The 17,808-nt window shown below is 36.5% G+C and overlaps 1 protein-coding gene across 9 annotated transcripts in view; it reads left to right on the forward strand.

The window, feature by feature from the left end:
• The first annotated feature begins 665 nt into the window (after window positions 1-665).
• ROBO1 (roundabout guidance receptor 1) overlaps window positions 666-17,808 on the forward strand; it is a 1,127,179-nt gene continuing 1,110,036 nt past the window's right edge. For 8 of the 9 annotated variants that reach the window (XM_084991648.1, XM_021071380.2, XM_084991651.1 and 5 more), the window contains exon 1: window positions 666-991. The gene's annotated coding sequence lies outside the window, so the exon portion shown is untranslated. Of the gene's footprint in view, window positions 1,071-17,808 lie in introns of all 9 variants that reach the window. The other variant, XM_084991649.1, reaches the window with a different exon arrangement.

A 17,808-nucleotide genomic window follows, 5' to 3' on the forward strand; every position in this document is an offset into this window, starting at 1 on the left:
AAATGTGGCAATTAATAGTGAATGCTTGACATATTGTGACATTATCAATAACTTCTTGTTGATTTATATTTTTGTGTCAATACTCACTGATAAAGTACTTCTGAATTTCTTACTTTGCAAAATAAATTTTAAAAAAATGATGCCCATGGCCATGGCATTGTCATGGTTACATTTTTTTCAGTAGTATTTTAAAAAATACATTCCACATACGTTAATACTCATATTTTAGCTTTTTCCATTTTAACCTATTTGAGTAGCCATGCATTTTCAAGAATAAAATTAGATGCTATTTTATTTAAGTGAAGAACATAAGTATCTGACTATATAAATAATTCCTGGATTTACAGCCGAATAACGCATAATAGAGAGCAAAAAGAGGGTTTTCGTACCAAATGCATCTATGTGAATTTTCTTCAAAAAGCGTTCTTTTAAAAAGCCTTTGTATGTTTCAAAGCCACTCCACACAATTAAAAGCAAATATGAAATGATAGATCACATGACAGGAGTTTAAATGTGAGGGTTTTCTTTTTTTTTTTTTTTTTTCATCCGCTGAACATCGCAGCAGGCATTACAATACCAGAGGTAACGAATCAATTAAATCCATTTTCCCTTCCGCGCCTCCAAAGCTGCGCGCGTAGTGTTGCTGTGTAGTTTAGAGCCAGAGCAGTAGGACCCAGGGGCCTCCGCAGCCACCAATAGAAGCTCACACTCGGACCCATTTGCATGCAATGCCCTCTGCTCTGCGCATTAATAGTAATACAGATAACGGGTTTCAAAGAATTCTCTACAGAAGAAGGATTGGATTTTTCCAGGGTGCCGATACTGAAAAGAAACCCGACTGCACTCTCTTCTTATTTCCCACTCTTCTATTTCTAAGTCCCAGACAGCTTTTGCTTGGTTGAACTCAGGAAGGTCTCTGTGCCCAGCAAAGTTGGAAGGCTGCGCCTGCACCAAGAAGCCTCTAGATTGCTGAAAAGAGCCTCATCAAAGGGTAAGTCTCCCAAAGGATGGCAAAGGAAGCGAAAGCTGGCTTTAGAATTGTCTAAAGAGATACGCTCGGCTTCCTATCAGTGGTGGTTGGAGTGCAGAATGGGTGCTAAAAGGACTCTGCAGTTTGTCTAGAAATTGTGACTGGTGCACAAGGGTATTTAGGGGAAGAATCAAAAACCTTCAGGCTAAATCGGAAATTGCCGCGGTACGCTCCGGCGGGATTCAACAAGTTTCCCTGCAGGGATGAGATGTTTATTTCCTTGCAAGTTGTGCCAATTGTCCCTTCTGTGTGGGCTGAGCCTGCTTCACAAAGAAGTTTCAGGGATTTGTGCCTGTTATATGTGGATGGGTAAATCCTTATTTGGGGAGGTTGTGTTGGGCATTTGGGCTTCGTAGGGGCACACAGGAAGAGAACTGCTTCTTAGGATGCTTCTAGCATCAGCGGCCTGCTGGGTTGGTGTTGGGGAAGTTTACCGCGTGATCTCGGTGTCTCTGACCGCACCGCGGTTCTTGATGGGGACCCAGGCGCAGAAAGCACCAGGTCCAAGGCCATTTGAGCTTCCCAACTTTAAAAGCATTCTCCAAGAAGGAGGATGAGAACGGAGGCTTTGAAAATCACCCTTACTAAATGAATTTTGGTAAACTCTTCGTGATACGTAGTGAGGTCTTTCAAGACCTGCGTTTTCAACCTGGAGTTTTTTGCCTGGAAATGGAGTGCTGATGTGGAGAAGGTGGAGGTTTAAAGCTAAGACAGGGGGTGACGGGGGGTGGCGGGGGTGGGGGGACTTTCTCTGAGGGAGATGAGAAGAAGCAAAGACAGATGAATGAACTAGGTGCTTCCTATCTTTCATACACAAAAATCACACGCGTGGGACTCTCCGGTTGGTGGCGTTTAACTGGAAAACGTATTGCAGAGGTCCAGGCGTCTCTGCATTATTGATGAAGTGCTGTGCCCTTCTGGGGTCCCTTATCGCTTCTTCCCTCTGCTGCCCTCCACTCCCTCCTCTCCCGGGCTCCTCCCGCGTGGAGCTCAGGGGTTGGCACGGGGGCAGCTACGCGAGAGGATCAGTCCCGCAGCGCTGCGGACACAATGGGGATAGCGGAGCCCCGCAGGCTGGCGGAGCCCGGAGCTCGGCGTGGCAAGCCCACTGCCGCAGCCGGTGCTACCGCTCCTCGGGGGCTGCAGAGCTCCGGAGGCCACTTGCGCCCAGCAGCCAGGAGCCGCAAGGTCTCCGAGGGGACAGCGCAGCACGCGCACACCTGGGCGCAGAGGTTCGGGGTTATCCTGCCAGGGGCCAGTGTGCCGCAGGCGGACAGGTGGGATAGGCAGACGGAATGTTAAAGCATCTCTTTCCTGCCTCGAGTCAGAGCTGCAGCCGCTACCTAAAATCCCTAGGGCGCACCGCAAGCGTCCGAGAGGAACTGCACCCTAAGGGGAAAGAAGGACCAAGCAGAAAGAAGGGAAACGCTAATGAGGCTGCATGAGGGAAAGGCACCAAGTGATCTGGGCCAATTCTGATTGTTGGTCAATCTTTTCTTGGCTCTTTTAAGTGGTCCGTTTTAGATGCGGCTTTGAAATGCACTTCCTAACCTCTCTGCGGCACGGAAGGGGCAGGCTTCCAGACGCGCGAGCTCACTGATGACTCCTTCTAGAGATTGAAGGAAGGAGGTGGCAGGGTAGCTGGCTGAGAGGCTTCATTTGGCGGTGTTATTTAACCCTGACCTCAGCACCTCCCACCCTTTCACGTCCCCACCAGGGAGTGCCCTGACCTTGTAAACTCCTCTGGGTCATCTGTTCTGTTTCCTTTTAAGTGATTTTTTTTTTTTTTTTTTTTTTTTTTTTTTTGGTAACAAGATTGTGTGTTACAAAGGGCTGTGAAAAAATGGTTTGTGTATTTCCAAGCAGAGGTGGGAGATTTTTTTAATTTGAAGGTGGATTGCCAACCCCCTGCTGAGTCCTTGGAGGAAGGAGCATTCAGGACCCTGTGGAATGGTCCACATGGGGATGTAGGTTGCTTGAGGGAGGTATTTCGGTGGAAATATACTCCTCCGAGCACATAGGATAAGACAATAATATCATTGCATTACATGTGTACATTTCATTGTGGTTGTTTGGCAACTAGGATGAATACTAAACAAAATATTCTAAGATTCCCCTCACCCCATTTTTAGGCAGCCAACTGGAAACTGGCAGCTAGGCTTTCAGACCCAAACTGGATACTCCTAGGACCTAGTCTTTTGACTCAGTTTTCCGCTTATATCCCTATATCTTTTTATATGTTGAGGAGGCACATGTAACTCCTTTGAAAGCATTCTGGAAGGCATGCAGCATGTTGATTTTATTAAAGGGGTTTATTTGCTGGTGTTCCATCAATACCCTTCCTCTCCTTCCAAAAATGGAAAAACAAAAACAAAAATTAGCAGCAGCAGCAGCAACCCAGAACAAATACCTGGTTAGTAGGAGGTCTTGATTTGTTTCTTAAGCATCTAGCATCTCATAAGAGAAGGAAAAGGTGAAACTGAGAAGTAAGGAGTGAGGGCATTCACCTGATATCGTTGCCATGGGTTTTGGACTTAACTGTTCTCTACGCATCATTTTTGCTCCATGCATCTTCCAGTTTAGCCCTGTATGATCTGCAGAATTGAAGCACAATGACACAGCTGCAGATCCCTGATGGAGCCTTGCTTGAGAAAAACAGCTGTTAATCATGTTTGTTATATTTTCCCTCTTCCTTCCTTTTACTTTCCTTCCCTTACCCTGTCCTTGAACCAGTGTTACCACCTTCTAGGCAGTATCCTGCAAAGGGTTAGTGGTTTCTAGTAATACAGCATTATGCTGAATGTAAGGGGTAGTGGTGTGTGTACTCACAGCTGCCCAGAGAGTCCTATAGGTTTAAAGCTGATTTTTACCCTATACTGTACAAAATAAAGAAAAATATCCTAATATCTCTCCAAAGCGAGTTATGTTGATCTAAACAATTGTCTTTTAAGTCATAATAGACTCAGTTCAAACACCAACAACATCCATCAGAAACAAAAGGGAAGCTATACACTTGCAGGCAATATTTGGAAACTATGTTATGCTCAGCTGTGAGATTTCACCTTTTGGCATCATCTATACTTGTTAGATCAGGAACTATTTTTATTTAATCAAGACTTAAAATGTCCCTTTCACTATGAGGCCAAGCAACTCAAGACACTGCAAAGATGTGAATTTTAAAAGAAAAAAGCAAGACAGCAAAGCAAGCACTTTGGCAGCTTGATAAATGAGCAGGTGCAATGCACCATTTGATATGTAATGTTGAGGTGAGGTTCCATCCAACTCACTTGAGAATGAGCTCCTTCTTATCACTCTGTGAACTCAACTGGTTGTTCTCTTTCTCTGAAGTCTGTGAGTTCGGAAACAAAACCATAATAGCATATAGTAGGCTGTAATTATGGCCTGGTCACATAATCATTTAGCTCGCTAAGCTTGCGGGTAAATTGAGTGAGCAACAATATTGCCAATGCATTCATGTTTATACCTAAAAAAATTAGTGCTTTATGGACCAGCCAATTATCCTAATTTCATGGGAAATAAAGGTCCTAGAAGAGTAATGGGAAAACTATAGACACCCTAGTTGCAATAGATATTCCACTCAATCCTCACATCACCCTTTTGAAGTAGACTTTCTTAGCTTTTTTTAATTTAGGAAGAGACTAAATCACAGAAAGCTTAAGCCAATCATTCAGATAAGGGGCAGATTCACTATTGGAAACAAGCTCTTTCTCCTGACATAGTGAATGTTTTTCCTGCATGCCATGGCCCTATTTTCCCTCTTAAATAAAAAAAATTATTTTAAAAATTTTGTTTCATCAAGTCATAATTTCTGTGTCTCCTAAATATCCTTTTCACCACCATATTATCTTTGCATTTCCCCCAGATGTATCTCCTATAAACAGTAACTTTCCAAAGATGATATAGCTGTAACATTTTTAGTAAGAAAGCACCACGTCTATTTCCCTCTCCAACTGCATCATCATCTTTTGAGGTCTGAGAAGAGGAGTGAAGCAGGGCCTCCATCATTTGCTTTGAAATGTGGACAGATATGGCCAAGGAGTATGGGAAGAATCTATCATGTCATTTTTGGATCAAAATTGTGCACCTCGACCTTCACAATTTTGAGCATGTGGCTTCTCTTATCTGGAAGAGACTCCCTTTCTCTTGGGCAAACCCTATTCACTTGTCTAGGAAGGTTCATGTTACTCCTCCACCAGAAATTTCTCTATTCCAACTTTCCTACTTTTTAGATACCTCTGAAATTCCCAAGCAATTATAACTACCGCCATCTAATTTGATTCTTATTTATAACGTATTTTTACGTAAATTATCTATTAACTATCATTTTATATTTTTTTCAATATATTTCTATTATTAGCCCTGATTGGCTTCTCATTCTCTTCAGTCATCCCAGATGGTGTGATGCATATTTAGAGTTTCAATAATAAAATCCAAATTTGTCAAAAAATTTATTGAAGTATAGTTGACTTACAATGTTGTATTAATTTCTGCTATATGGCAAAGTGATTCAGTCGTAAATATATATATTATTTTTCATATTCTTTTCCATTATGGTTTATCACAGGATATTGAATAAGTAGGGCTTTGTTGTTTATCCATTCTATATATAATAGTTTGCATCTGCTAATTCCGAGCTTCTAATCCATCCCTCCCCCACCCCCATTGCTCCTGGGTAACCACAAGTCTATTCTCTCTCTGTGAGTCAGTTTCTAATTTATAGATATGTTTTTGTGCCATATTTCAGATTCCACATAAAAGTGATAGTATTTGTCTTTTTTTTCTGACTTAACTTCACTTGGTATGATAAACTCTAGGCCCACCCATGCTGGTGCAAAATGGCATTATTTCTTTCTTTTTTATGGCTGAGTAATATTCTATTTCACATCTTTTTCCATTTATTTGTCCATGGATAGGTTGTTCATCTTGGCTATTGTAAATAGTGCTGCTATGAACACAGGGGGACATGTATCTTTCCAAATTATAGTTTTTTTCTGGATATATGCCTGAGGAGTGAGCTTGCTTAATCATATAGCAACTCTATTTTTATTTTTTTGAGGAAGTTCTTTAGTGTTTTTCATAGTGGCTGCACCAATTTATATTTCCACCAACAGTGTAGGAGGATTCCTTTTTCTCTACACCCTCTCCAGCACTTGTTTTTTGTAGATGTTTTAATGATGGCCATTCTAACTGGTGTGAGGTGGCATCTCATTGTTATTTTGATTTACATGAAATCCAAAGTTTATATCTTTAGTCCATATATTGTTCTTGATTACCACATTTATATTGCCAATGATCCTCTTGGCATCTCCACATAGAGATGAATTACAAATATTGTAAAGGAAAATATAGTAAAAGAACCCATTTGAAGCCACACATGTTATTCTCCTTGCCAAATTTGCTTTTCTACTTGGATTTACAAGTCATAAATAGCATGTCATGTATCCAGACAAATTCATCTTTGACATATCCCTCTGCCTCATCCACTACATTCAAGTAATGAAAAATGATTTTATTTTTCTTGAACTTAGTCTCTTCTTAATACAGACAGACCTGTCCCCAATTCCTACTCATGCTTCAGTCCTCTAAGTTATCACCTCAACTCCATTCCCACCCCATCTGAATCCATGTGCTTCATGTCTGCAGTCATCTTTCTAGAGCATGAATAATGAAGTTCAAACTCCTTATCATGTTATTTAAGGTACTCTACCATCTGGATCCATAATTCCTCTCTTCAGCCTTCACCTTTATCAATTACTGTGAAAATTAACTTTAATTAATTAATTAATATTTTCTCAAACATTCAGGATATTTCTTTACTCTCTGTTTTTGTTTATGTTAGAAATTCTGCCTGGAATGGGTCTCACTTTCTTGATCCTTGGGTGATCTTTGAAAATACAAAACTGTTGTCATGTCTTCTATGAAAAATTTCACTTTAAGCAAATAGATTTAAGTAAGTTTCTTATCTTTCTTAAAAATATCTCCAAAATTCCATTTCCTTTGTTTATTCATTTCCACCATGGCTGTGAAATCCTTGAAGCAGCATTTCTCAAACTTTCATCATTGAACCATGGAAGCCTCCAAATCAACAAATAACACTTAATATATGGCTCCATGGACTCCTCTTCCCCACTGGATTTAATTCAATAGACCATGGAGGTGAGACCTCTGGAATGTTCATTTTAGCAAACATTCCAGGTATAACCAGGCACTTTGAGTTTATCACAATGGTTATTCCTCAGCTCAGACAGGTCAATATGGAGCTTAATATGGCAGTTGGATGAGGAGTCATTAGCATAAGCTCCTTAGATCATATTGAGTGCTGCGAGCATGGCTTCCTATATTACTATGCTTCAGAGAAAGATTTGATTACAGGGTACAGTCAGTTAAATCATGTAATTCATTCTTACTGAAATGAAAGAGGGCTTCATCAGAAAGGCACACTTATAAAATGCAGAATTTCTATAGTCACCTAGGATGGCCTGTAGTGTTGCAGTGCTGCTATGCAGAGTACCTGGAGCTTTTAATGACTCAGACTTTTAATTATTATGTCATGTTTACTGGCAAAGAGAGAGAAAATTGTGAAACAAATGTCCGTAATTAACACCTAGATTAAATAAGTACATATTAAACATAAAATTGAATCCCTCTACTTACTTTTTCAGATTATATCTCCCTTTAAAAGGTAACCAGTATTATAAATTTGCTATTAGGATTCCCATACATTTCCTCTTGCTTTTACCATGTATATGTACACCCTTTAATCTTATATACTATTGTATTAAATAACTAAAATATTTATGTAAATTGTAATGTATCATATGCATCTTTGGAAATATTGTTTTATGTGATTTATTCAAGTTGATGTCAAAAGCTCTACTTCATTAATTTTCATTGCTATAGAGTATTCCATTTTATAAACCTACAATAGTTTACTTTTCCCTGTCTTATTAGTAGGCATTTATAATTTCCCAATGTAATAAAAATTATAGAATGATGATTTTGAAGGGGATATGTATTACTCAGTAAATATTCAGTATTTTTTAGATATATGCCTATGGGTATAACTGCTTGATGATGTGGAATTTACTTCTTTCCTTTTTTCAGATATTGCCCAAATGGCATATAGTGCTTGTAGCATTTGCAGTTTACAAGTACATTCTTGGAAGCTACCATTCTTTCTATCCTTCTCAACATTTAATATCATCACATTTCCTAACTTCATCATTGAAATGGTTTTCATTTGTTCTTTTTGATTATGCATGCAGTGAGCATCTTTACTGCGAATGACTTGAACATATATTTCATGCATTTTTCTACTGAGGCATTTGTCTTTTTCTTATAAATTTATTAGAAGTTCTTTATGGAGTTACCTGGTAGCTTAGCAGTTAAAGACCTGGCATTGTCACTTTTGTGGCACGGGTTCAATTCTTCTCCAAGGAACTTCTGCATGTTTCTGGAGCAGCCAAGAAAAAGTATTAAAAAAGAAGTCCTTTATATATTCTATATCCTAATTAATTTTATATATGCATTGCAAATATTTTTCTCTAGGCTGTATCTTTTTTCTTTTTTAAAAGATGATGTCTATACTAAAATACTAAAGATGATGTCTATACAAAAAATTAACCATTCACCATTCTGTAGAGACTAAAGAAGAAAATTGACTTAATCTTGCAATTCTATTTTTTTTAATCTAATTTTGTTGGAGTATAGTTGACTTACAATGTTGTTTTATTTCAGATGTACAACAAAGTGAATTAATCATACATATAAATATATCTATTCTTTTTTCCCATATAGGTTATGACAAACTATTGAGTAGATTCTTCTGTGCTATACAGTAGGTTCTCTTTAATCGTGTTTTAACCAGTAGTGTGTATATGTTATTCCCTCTTCCAAATTCTTCCTCCCCACAAAGTTTTCACATTTGGTAACCTTAAAATTGGTTTTGAAGTCTGTGAGTTTGTTTCTGTTTTATGAATAAATTCTTTTGTATAATTTTTATTTGATTCCACATATAACTGATAATATATTGTATTTGTCTTTCCCTCTCTGAATTCTGACTGACTTCACTCAGTATAAGAGTCTCTGGGTCCATCTATGATGCTACAAATGGCATTATTTCATTTTTTATGGCTGAATAATATTCCATCATATATATGTACCACATCTAATTTATTTATTCCTCAGTCGATGGACATTTAGATTGCTTCCATGTCTTGGCTATTGTAAATAGTGTTTCAGTGAACACTGACATACGTATATTTTTTGACTTATGGTTTTCTCTGGATTGGTGTCCAGGAATGGGACTTCTTGGTCATATAGTAGTTCTATACTTAATTTTCTGAGGAACTTCCATACTGTCCTCCATAGTGGCTGCACCAATTTACATTCCCACCAACAGTGTAGGAGGGTTTCCCATTTCTCCATACCCTCTCCAAAATTTGTTTGTAGACTTTTTGATGATATCCATTCTGACTGGTGTGACACTACGTCATTATAGTTTTGACTTGAATTTCTCTAATAATTAGTGATGTTGAGCTTTTTTTCATGTGTTTTTTGACTATCTGTCTGTCTTTTTTGGAGAAATGCCTATTTAGTAATGCCTTTTTCTTTTTTGCCCCCTTTTTTTGGCCATTCTGCAGCATATGGAGTTCCCTGGCCAGGGATCAAATCTGAACCACAGTTGTGACCCATGGTGCACCTACAGCAATGCTGGGTCCTTCAACCCACTGTGCTGGGCAGGGGATCAAACCTTTGTCCTGGAGCTGCAGAGATGTTACCCATCCTGCTGTGCAATAGCAATACCATGCCCATTTTTTTATTAGGTTTTCAGAGATATTTTTGATACAAAACTCCATGAGATGTTTGTATGTTTTGAGATTAATCTCTTGTCGGTTGCTACATTTGCAAAGATTTTCTCCCATTCCATGAGCTGTCTTTTATTTTCTTTTTAAAAATTGTTTCCTTTGCTGTGCAAAGCTTTCATGTTTAGTTAGACCTATTGGTTTATTTTTGTTTTTATTTTGTCATTATTCTAGGAGGTAAATCAAACAAGATATTGCTACAATTTATGCCAAAGAGCATTCTGCTTATGCTTTCCTCTAGGAGTTTTATAGTCTCTGGCTTTACATTTAGGAATTTAATCCATTTTGAGTTTATTTCTATGTGTGGTGTTCTAATTTCATTCTTTTACATGTAGCTGTCCAGCTTTCTCAGCATCACTTATTGAAGAGACTGTCTTTCCTCCACTCTATATTCTTGCCCCCTTTATCATAGAGTAGTTGACCATAGATGCTTGGGTTTATTTCTGGGCTTTCTATCCTGTTCCATTGATCTATATTTCTGCTTTTGTGCCAGTACCATACTGTTTTGATGACTGTAGCTTTGTAGAATTGTCTGAAGCGAGGAAGTATGCATCCTCCAGTTCTGTTTTTCTTTTTCAATATTGCTTTGGCTATTCAAGGTCTTTTGTGTTTCCATACAAATTTTAAAATACTTTGTTCTAGTTCTTGTTCTTTGTTCTAGTCCTTGGTGTTACTTGATAGGGAATTCATTGAATTTGCAGATAGTCCTAGGCGGTATTGTCATTTTGACAAGAGTGATTCTTCCAATCCAAGAGCATGGTGTATCTTTCCATCTTGTTTATGTCATCTTTGATTTATTTCATCAACATCTTATAGTTTTCATAGTACAGGTCTTTTGTCTCTTTAGGTAAGTTTATTCATAGGTGTTTTCTTTTTGATGCAATGGTAAGTGGAATTGTTTCCCTAATTTCTCTTTCTGACCTTTCACTGTTAGTGGAAAAACAATTGATTCTTTGTATTGATTTTGTGTCCTGCAAGTTTACCAAATTCACTGATAAGCTGTAACTGTTTTCTGGTAGTGTCTTTGGGATTTTCTAAGTATAGTATCATGTCATCTGCAAAGAGTGATGGTTTTACTTCTTCTTTTCTAATTTGGATTCCTTTTATTTCTGTTTTCTTCCATAATTGCCAATCTTGCTATATAGAACAACCTTAATTATAAAGGATTCTTTAGTTTTCATAGAGCTGGGGAAAAAGAAGAAAGAGAAAATTATTTAGAACAGTGTTTCCCAAATTTGGCTGCTTTCACAGACATATTCTTGGTGGAGGAGATAACAAATTTTATACGATAACATTTAAAAATTTATGTTTTGTTTATAATCTAAACAAAGTAATACGCACTATTTCAAGATTCCCTAGACAACTATCTTATATAACAGAGTGTTGCCACATGATCACAGCATCTGCACTAGTACCTTTGATCTCTGTGGCAAATGAATATGCGAATGATTGAATTCTACAGTGAAGAGCAACTATGCTTAACTTTTTATGTGGCATCTCTAACATTGGATGCTCAGACCCTTCATGGAATTGTTGAAAATTCCCTATGAGATCTGTGAGTTGTTCAGGTTTGGAACACTGGTTCACATCAGTGATTTTCAAAGTAGGATGGGGTGAGGTGGAGGTGGTGGCTAGGGAGACATATGAAGTTTAGACAAGCATAATTCAATTTTTTAAATGGTGTCTTTTACTAAAAAAATTATATTGTGTTTCATTAAAAGTAATAAACTTTTTTCATTATGGTTTCTTTTTACATTCGTTTTATAAACCATTCTCTAGTATAAAAGTTTCTCACATCTTTTGTAAAAGTTTTAAAATTTTGCTTTTTATGTTCAGATATTTGATCTATCTGGAATTGATTTTGTTTCCATATGCTAAGAAATGTGACTGTCATATACAAATGTTCCATATGTGGATGAACTACCTTTTTACCTACAAGACTACTTGGCTCTTGCCCTCATTTGAGACATGTTTTTCTGGTCATCTCTGCAATGTTAGAATGATTCAGTATGACTCTCGCCATCATACTGAATCATCACAATGTTAATGAACCAGAATGAAAAGCATAAATTAAGATATCAACAAAAATAAGTTTATATTCAGCCCGAATTAAAGACCAATGCCTTTCATGACAAACCGTATAATCTCTTTAAATGATAAGAAAATCATTAATGTGTAATGGATCCTTAGCTATGCCTATAAATCATTTAGTTCTTTATCCCAAAGATACGTTTTCCTTATTTAAAGGATTCTAGCAAAGGCAAACTTTAGAAATGAACTTCAGTAGATCAAAGGAAGAACTATGGCTCACTCTTGGAGTGAAGCATGACTGACCACTTGCCAGGTGAATTCTAACCGAGAGCAGAACAACATTTTAGCACAACAGCCACGAGTTTCTAATCGATGAATAACCCCTGAAAAAGCACTCTAAAATATTAATCTAATCACAGAATTTTAAAAAGGAAATTGTTGCAGGGCACAGTACATGTAATATTAAACTTTACCTTGAAATGAGGAACTAGGAGGATTGTGAAATAATCCCACATGCTTATAAACAGTTACGGACAGCTTCTGTAATAATTTCCTTTTTATTTTGCAGTGAACAGTAGGATACCAAACAAACATCATTTGTTCTAAGCAAGTCTTAAATAATTTAAGTATTGGGTAGTAATTTAAGAGAGTTTAAGAATGTCTTGAGTCAGATAATGAGATAATATCCTATTTATAAGCTTCCCTGAAAAAAGGTAAAAATTTCTCTAAAATGCCTCTACATCAAATGCAAATTACACCCAGGTGATTAATCTCAGTTAATTTTAATTCATGCTCTTTATCATAACCCTGATCAAGAAAGGGAACAATTTTAGGAAATGAGCAAACTCATGATGTACCCTTACTTACTCATTCTCTTGTTGCTTCTTTATATGATTTCAAGTCTGAAATTCGATATGCTGAAATTCAATATATTGCTCTTAACACACAGCCTCTGGACAATTTTTCTAACTTCTTTCCATTTCTCTCACTTCTTCTTAGGTGTAGTATCTCTTTTAATACCTTGTATACTTCACTATCCCTCAGCACACCATTTTGTTTCCAAATCATGGCCTTTGCCTTTCTATCTGTTTTGTCTTTCTTGTTCTCTCTCTAGTGAGGTCATAATCATCCTTGAAGATATAACTTAGTTTTTTACTCTCTTTTTAAAGTATTTCTTAATTTTTTCCTCCAGGAAGCGCATCTCTCTTTCATTTGTGTTTCAGCAGGTCTTAGCACTTACCTGGACTACCCTTTATTACAAGCAATATTTTTGTGTTGGTTTTAATGACCAGACTTTGACTAACTAGGAGAAAAATCATTAACAGTTCCTTTGTGTGTCCATCTAAACCTGCACTAACACTCTAACCCCTGGCTGTCTCTGCCTCTTGAGCATTTAAAATGTAGCTAGTGTGGCAGAGGAACTGAATTTTTAATTATATTAATTAAAGTTTATTTTAAATTTCATTAAAAATAGTCATATTTTATATAGTCAATAGCCACCTACAGCTAGTAGCTAATATATTGGATAGAATACTCCCATCATCACAATATTTTTAGTGTACAGTGTTGGAAGGAATAAACTCACAGTAAAATTAGAACAAATGAATATGCGAATGATTGAATTCTACAGGATATGATAGTAACATTTGATTTTCAATGGACAGCTGCTATTGGGTTGGATTATACTTATGATCATGTTGGCAAAGATAATTTTTCAGCTTTATAGATTTTAGTGTTTCCCAGAAAGAAACATATAATCTCAACTCAACCAAGAAGACAATGACAATTTGAAGCAACAAATAAACCAAATTAAGTATTAAAGTTTATTTTTGGTTGGAATTTCTTATTAACCCAAAACTTGCAAAATCATCTTTTAAGACAAAACCATATAAGAAATAGGATTGAGCCAGAGGTAATAATTCCATCCCTTAAGAAATTTGATTTCTCCATATGAGGATGTAAATTCACTTTTTCAAATATCCAATTTAATTTTATATTAAATTTTGTTATATCCCATTATGATGTCTATTACCAAAATAAATAAATAAATAAGTAAATAAGTACATAAATAAAATATTGTGTTGGCAAGGATGTGGAAAAATTGGCACTGCTGTGCATTGATGGTAGGAATGTAAAATGATGCAGCCATTGTGAAAAATAATGTGGAGGTTCTTCAAAAAGCTAAATAGAATTATCATGTTATCCAGCATATTCTCTTGTAGGTATATACCCAAAAGAATTGAAAATGGACTGAATACATATTTTTATTTCCATATTTATAGCAATAGTATTCAGAATTCCCAGAAGAACAACCCTAATGTTACTCAGCAGATAAATGGATAAACACAATGTGATATGTACCTACAACATTTATTCATACTTTAAAAAGAATGATTATTATTCGTCCTTTAAAAAGATTGAAATTCTGATACATGGTGCAACATGAATGAACCTTGAAAACATTATCTTAATTGGCATGTCAGACAAAAAGGATAAATACTGTATGATTCCACTTACATGAGGTACTTAGAATATTCAAATTAATAGAGACAGTAATTAGAATGGTGGTTATCAGGGGCTGGGGTAGAAAAGAAAGGGAGTTATTATTTAGAGACTTTCAGTTTAGGATGATGAGAAAGTGCTGGAAGTGGATTGTAGTGATGGTTGCACTACAGTGTGAATGTATTTGAAATCACTGAGTTATATACTTAAAATGTTAAAATGGTAAGTTTTATGTCATATGTCTTTTACCAACATTAAGAAATTACTTTGATAATAAATACTATGGTCATTTTTGGTTGAGCACCCTAGCCCCTTAGAAAAATATTTATCCTTCCAACATGGCCTGCCAATGCCCTTTAAAATGTTAATTTTAAACACAGCCCATAGAATAGTCTGTCTATTAATAGTAAGAGGAAGGTGATAAGCCAGAAGAAATTTAATGGGAAATGAACATACATACAGTGCATCTTGCACTGTATTAAAGAAGTACATTTAATATAGGAAGAAATATAACCCTTTACAATGAGCATTGTGCTTCTGCATATGACAGCTGCTGAGGTATGATGGAAGTTTTGGAATGAAATCACTGCATAACTGGATGCAGTGAAGTAGATGTGAAACCCCAAGAGGAACTTGTGTTGTGGCTGATACAAAGTGGCCAATAAGGCAATGCCTTAGTCACCTGCACATGCAAACTGCTAGATCAAAGACTAAATGATCAAATGGGATTACTCCAGTGACACAAATGTATGCGGATATTGTGAATTGCAGATTATGGAGCATCTGCTCCTTTGCTGACTCCTTGGGGGGGCAGGATGTGTACAAGGAAGGGTCTTACTATAGTGATGGTGAGAACACTGATTGCTGTTGGTGCTGGAAAAAAAAAAGCAGCAGTCCCATCCTCTCCCGTTATGTTTTCTTTCTTTAGTGTAATGATTCTGATATAATATAGCATTAATCCACCCTCCTATTCCTTTACCATCACATTTTCTAGGTAGGTCCACCTTGGCATCTTATGAATAACTCTTCTTCGTGGATGATGATCTATCATATTTAAAAAGCATCCTGAAATTTACTGCCCTTTGTACATTACACAAAGATAAAGCTATTCATGTACCATGCAAGGGGCATGAGCTGTGTAAATTGTTTTTCCAGGAGGGTAATACATTGGGCTGACTCAGTTGTGCTCTTTTGATGGATGCTATTGATTGCAGGTGTTTTTCCACTGAATTGAATTCAGATTACTAAGTACAAGAGTATAGAAAGAAGATCTTTATTTTATTAGTTTATTAGAATAATATCTAACTAGACAAATTAATTAATTAGTTTCATTCTGAGAATTGTGAGATAATTTGGGGGTAAATGAAAAACTGTTTTTAAAGTGGTCCCAGAATGAGAACTTGGGCAGAGGTAGGGGAAAGTATCAGAAAAAAAAGTTTCTTTGTCCTTTTTTTTTTTTTTTTTTTTTTTTTTGTAGAGCTGTAGCTATAGCTAATATACTAGTGAATATATTCTTTATTTTGACTTAGTTGCTACTGCCAGAGTAGCAAATTAGCTATACACTGCACAACTTTGCCTATCCTTTTGCAGTCCAGGCACTTTATTGTTTTGATTGAGGTATAATTGGCATATAACATGGTATAAGTTTAAGGTGATGTAATGTTGATGTACTGATATAGTGCATTAGTTAGCACCTTCATCATGTCACATAATTACCATTTTCTTTGCAGTGAGAACATTTGAATGTCACTCTCTTAGTAAGTTTCAAGTATATAATACCATCTTAACTCATATAGTACCATATATGGTGTTTTATTAACTTTAAACTTTAAACATTAGATCTCCACCACTTTCTTTCATCTTTCTTTCACTTTCATTCTTTCTCCCTTAAGTTTTTCCACTCTTCCTGAAAGGAGGAAGAATTTAAAAGAGAACACAAAGAAGGCTGGAAACTGTGCACCACTGTGATATTCCTACTTTCACAAGATCATCCCACTGGATCCTTGTTTTATTTGGACGTTCTTGTCTTCTATTTTTTACTCTCCCAGAATAAGCATGGACAAATCACTTTATCAAACATGTATTAAGTGCCAGTCTCTATGCAGCAGGTTACCAGACATTGAACGGCATGGCAGTGAATGAAAATGATCTCCAGCCTCAGTAAATTCAAGTTCCAGCATAGAGTATCTTCACCCCCACAGCATCAGTGAGGTACTCTCTGCTTTCTTCTCCACCTCTCCAGTTATGTGTAACACTTGCTCACACACTCTTGTCTTAGAAAAAAATTCACTGTTTCTTCTCTTTTGAGATAACCATTCTTATTAGGGCCAGAATGCATCCATTTTCCTCTTTTGTATATCTTCAACCTTTTCATTAATGGACTCCTTTAGTTATTTTTATAACTATTTCCACTTTAGGAAAACAAAAGTTCCTTTAAATTTTTCATAATTTCATAATTTATTTCTCAAGTTATCCCCTGTATCCTCTGTCTTTCTCTGAAAAAAATTAAACTTGTTGAAATAGTTTTGTACGGCCCTTATCTGATCACATTTAGACCGTACAGATTTAAAACTTGCCAAATCAATTGCCAAGATCACATGCAAATCTCTGTGACATTTGAAATTTATCTAATAAATTCCAAGAGGCCATATCTTCTAGATGTCCTCCATACCTTTGACCTTTCTACCTCTTCCTTTGCTGCCTCCTTCTCTGCCAGTCTCTTAAATGTTGCATATTCCCCAGATTCTGCCCATAGAATTCTGCATATTCTCTGTGATCTGCTTTAGTCCCAGGATGCCAACCTTTATATAATGGAGGATAAGATGATACAGTATTAATCATCATAATAATTGGTAATGATACTTATGCATGATGGTATTTATAGAGGTTTATTCAGCATCTTTAGAAGCACCTTTATACATTTTTTTGCATAATCCTATAAATCAGTGTGTAGTTAATATCACAACTGCCTTGCAGATAAAGAATCTTTGGCTTTCATGTACAGAGTTTCATGTGGCAGAGCTTCAGTTCAAACACTGTTCTGTTTGACTTCAGAATCCAGGCTCTTAACATTAAAACCAATAAACAAACTCATGCAAATATGTCCTTCCATGGCAAAGGTTCTCAACTTGGTTGCATATTAGAATCACCTGGGGAATTTGTTTGTTTGTTTGTTTGTTTTTAAATACTAGTGTCCAGCTTGCCCCCAAATCTGAACCCCTGGGGATATGAAATAGGCACCAGTTTTTTTTTAAATATATTTTTTCTTTTTTTAATTTCTTTATATATGTATTTTTTTTCTACTGCACAGTATGGTGACCCAGAATGTATACATTCTTTTTTCTCACATTACGTGTTCCA

Source organism: Sus scrofa, chromosome 13 (genome assembly GCF_054392235.1).
Source record: "Sus scrofa isolate SSC_HxYL_T2T_F1_AM1 chromosome 13, Sscrofa_HxYL_maternal_Yorkshire_Landrace_v2.0, whole genome shotgun sequence".
In the NCBI taxonomy this organism is placed as follows: Eukaryota; Metazoa; Chordata; class Mammalia; order Artiodactyla; family Suidae; genus Sus; species Sus scrofa.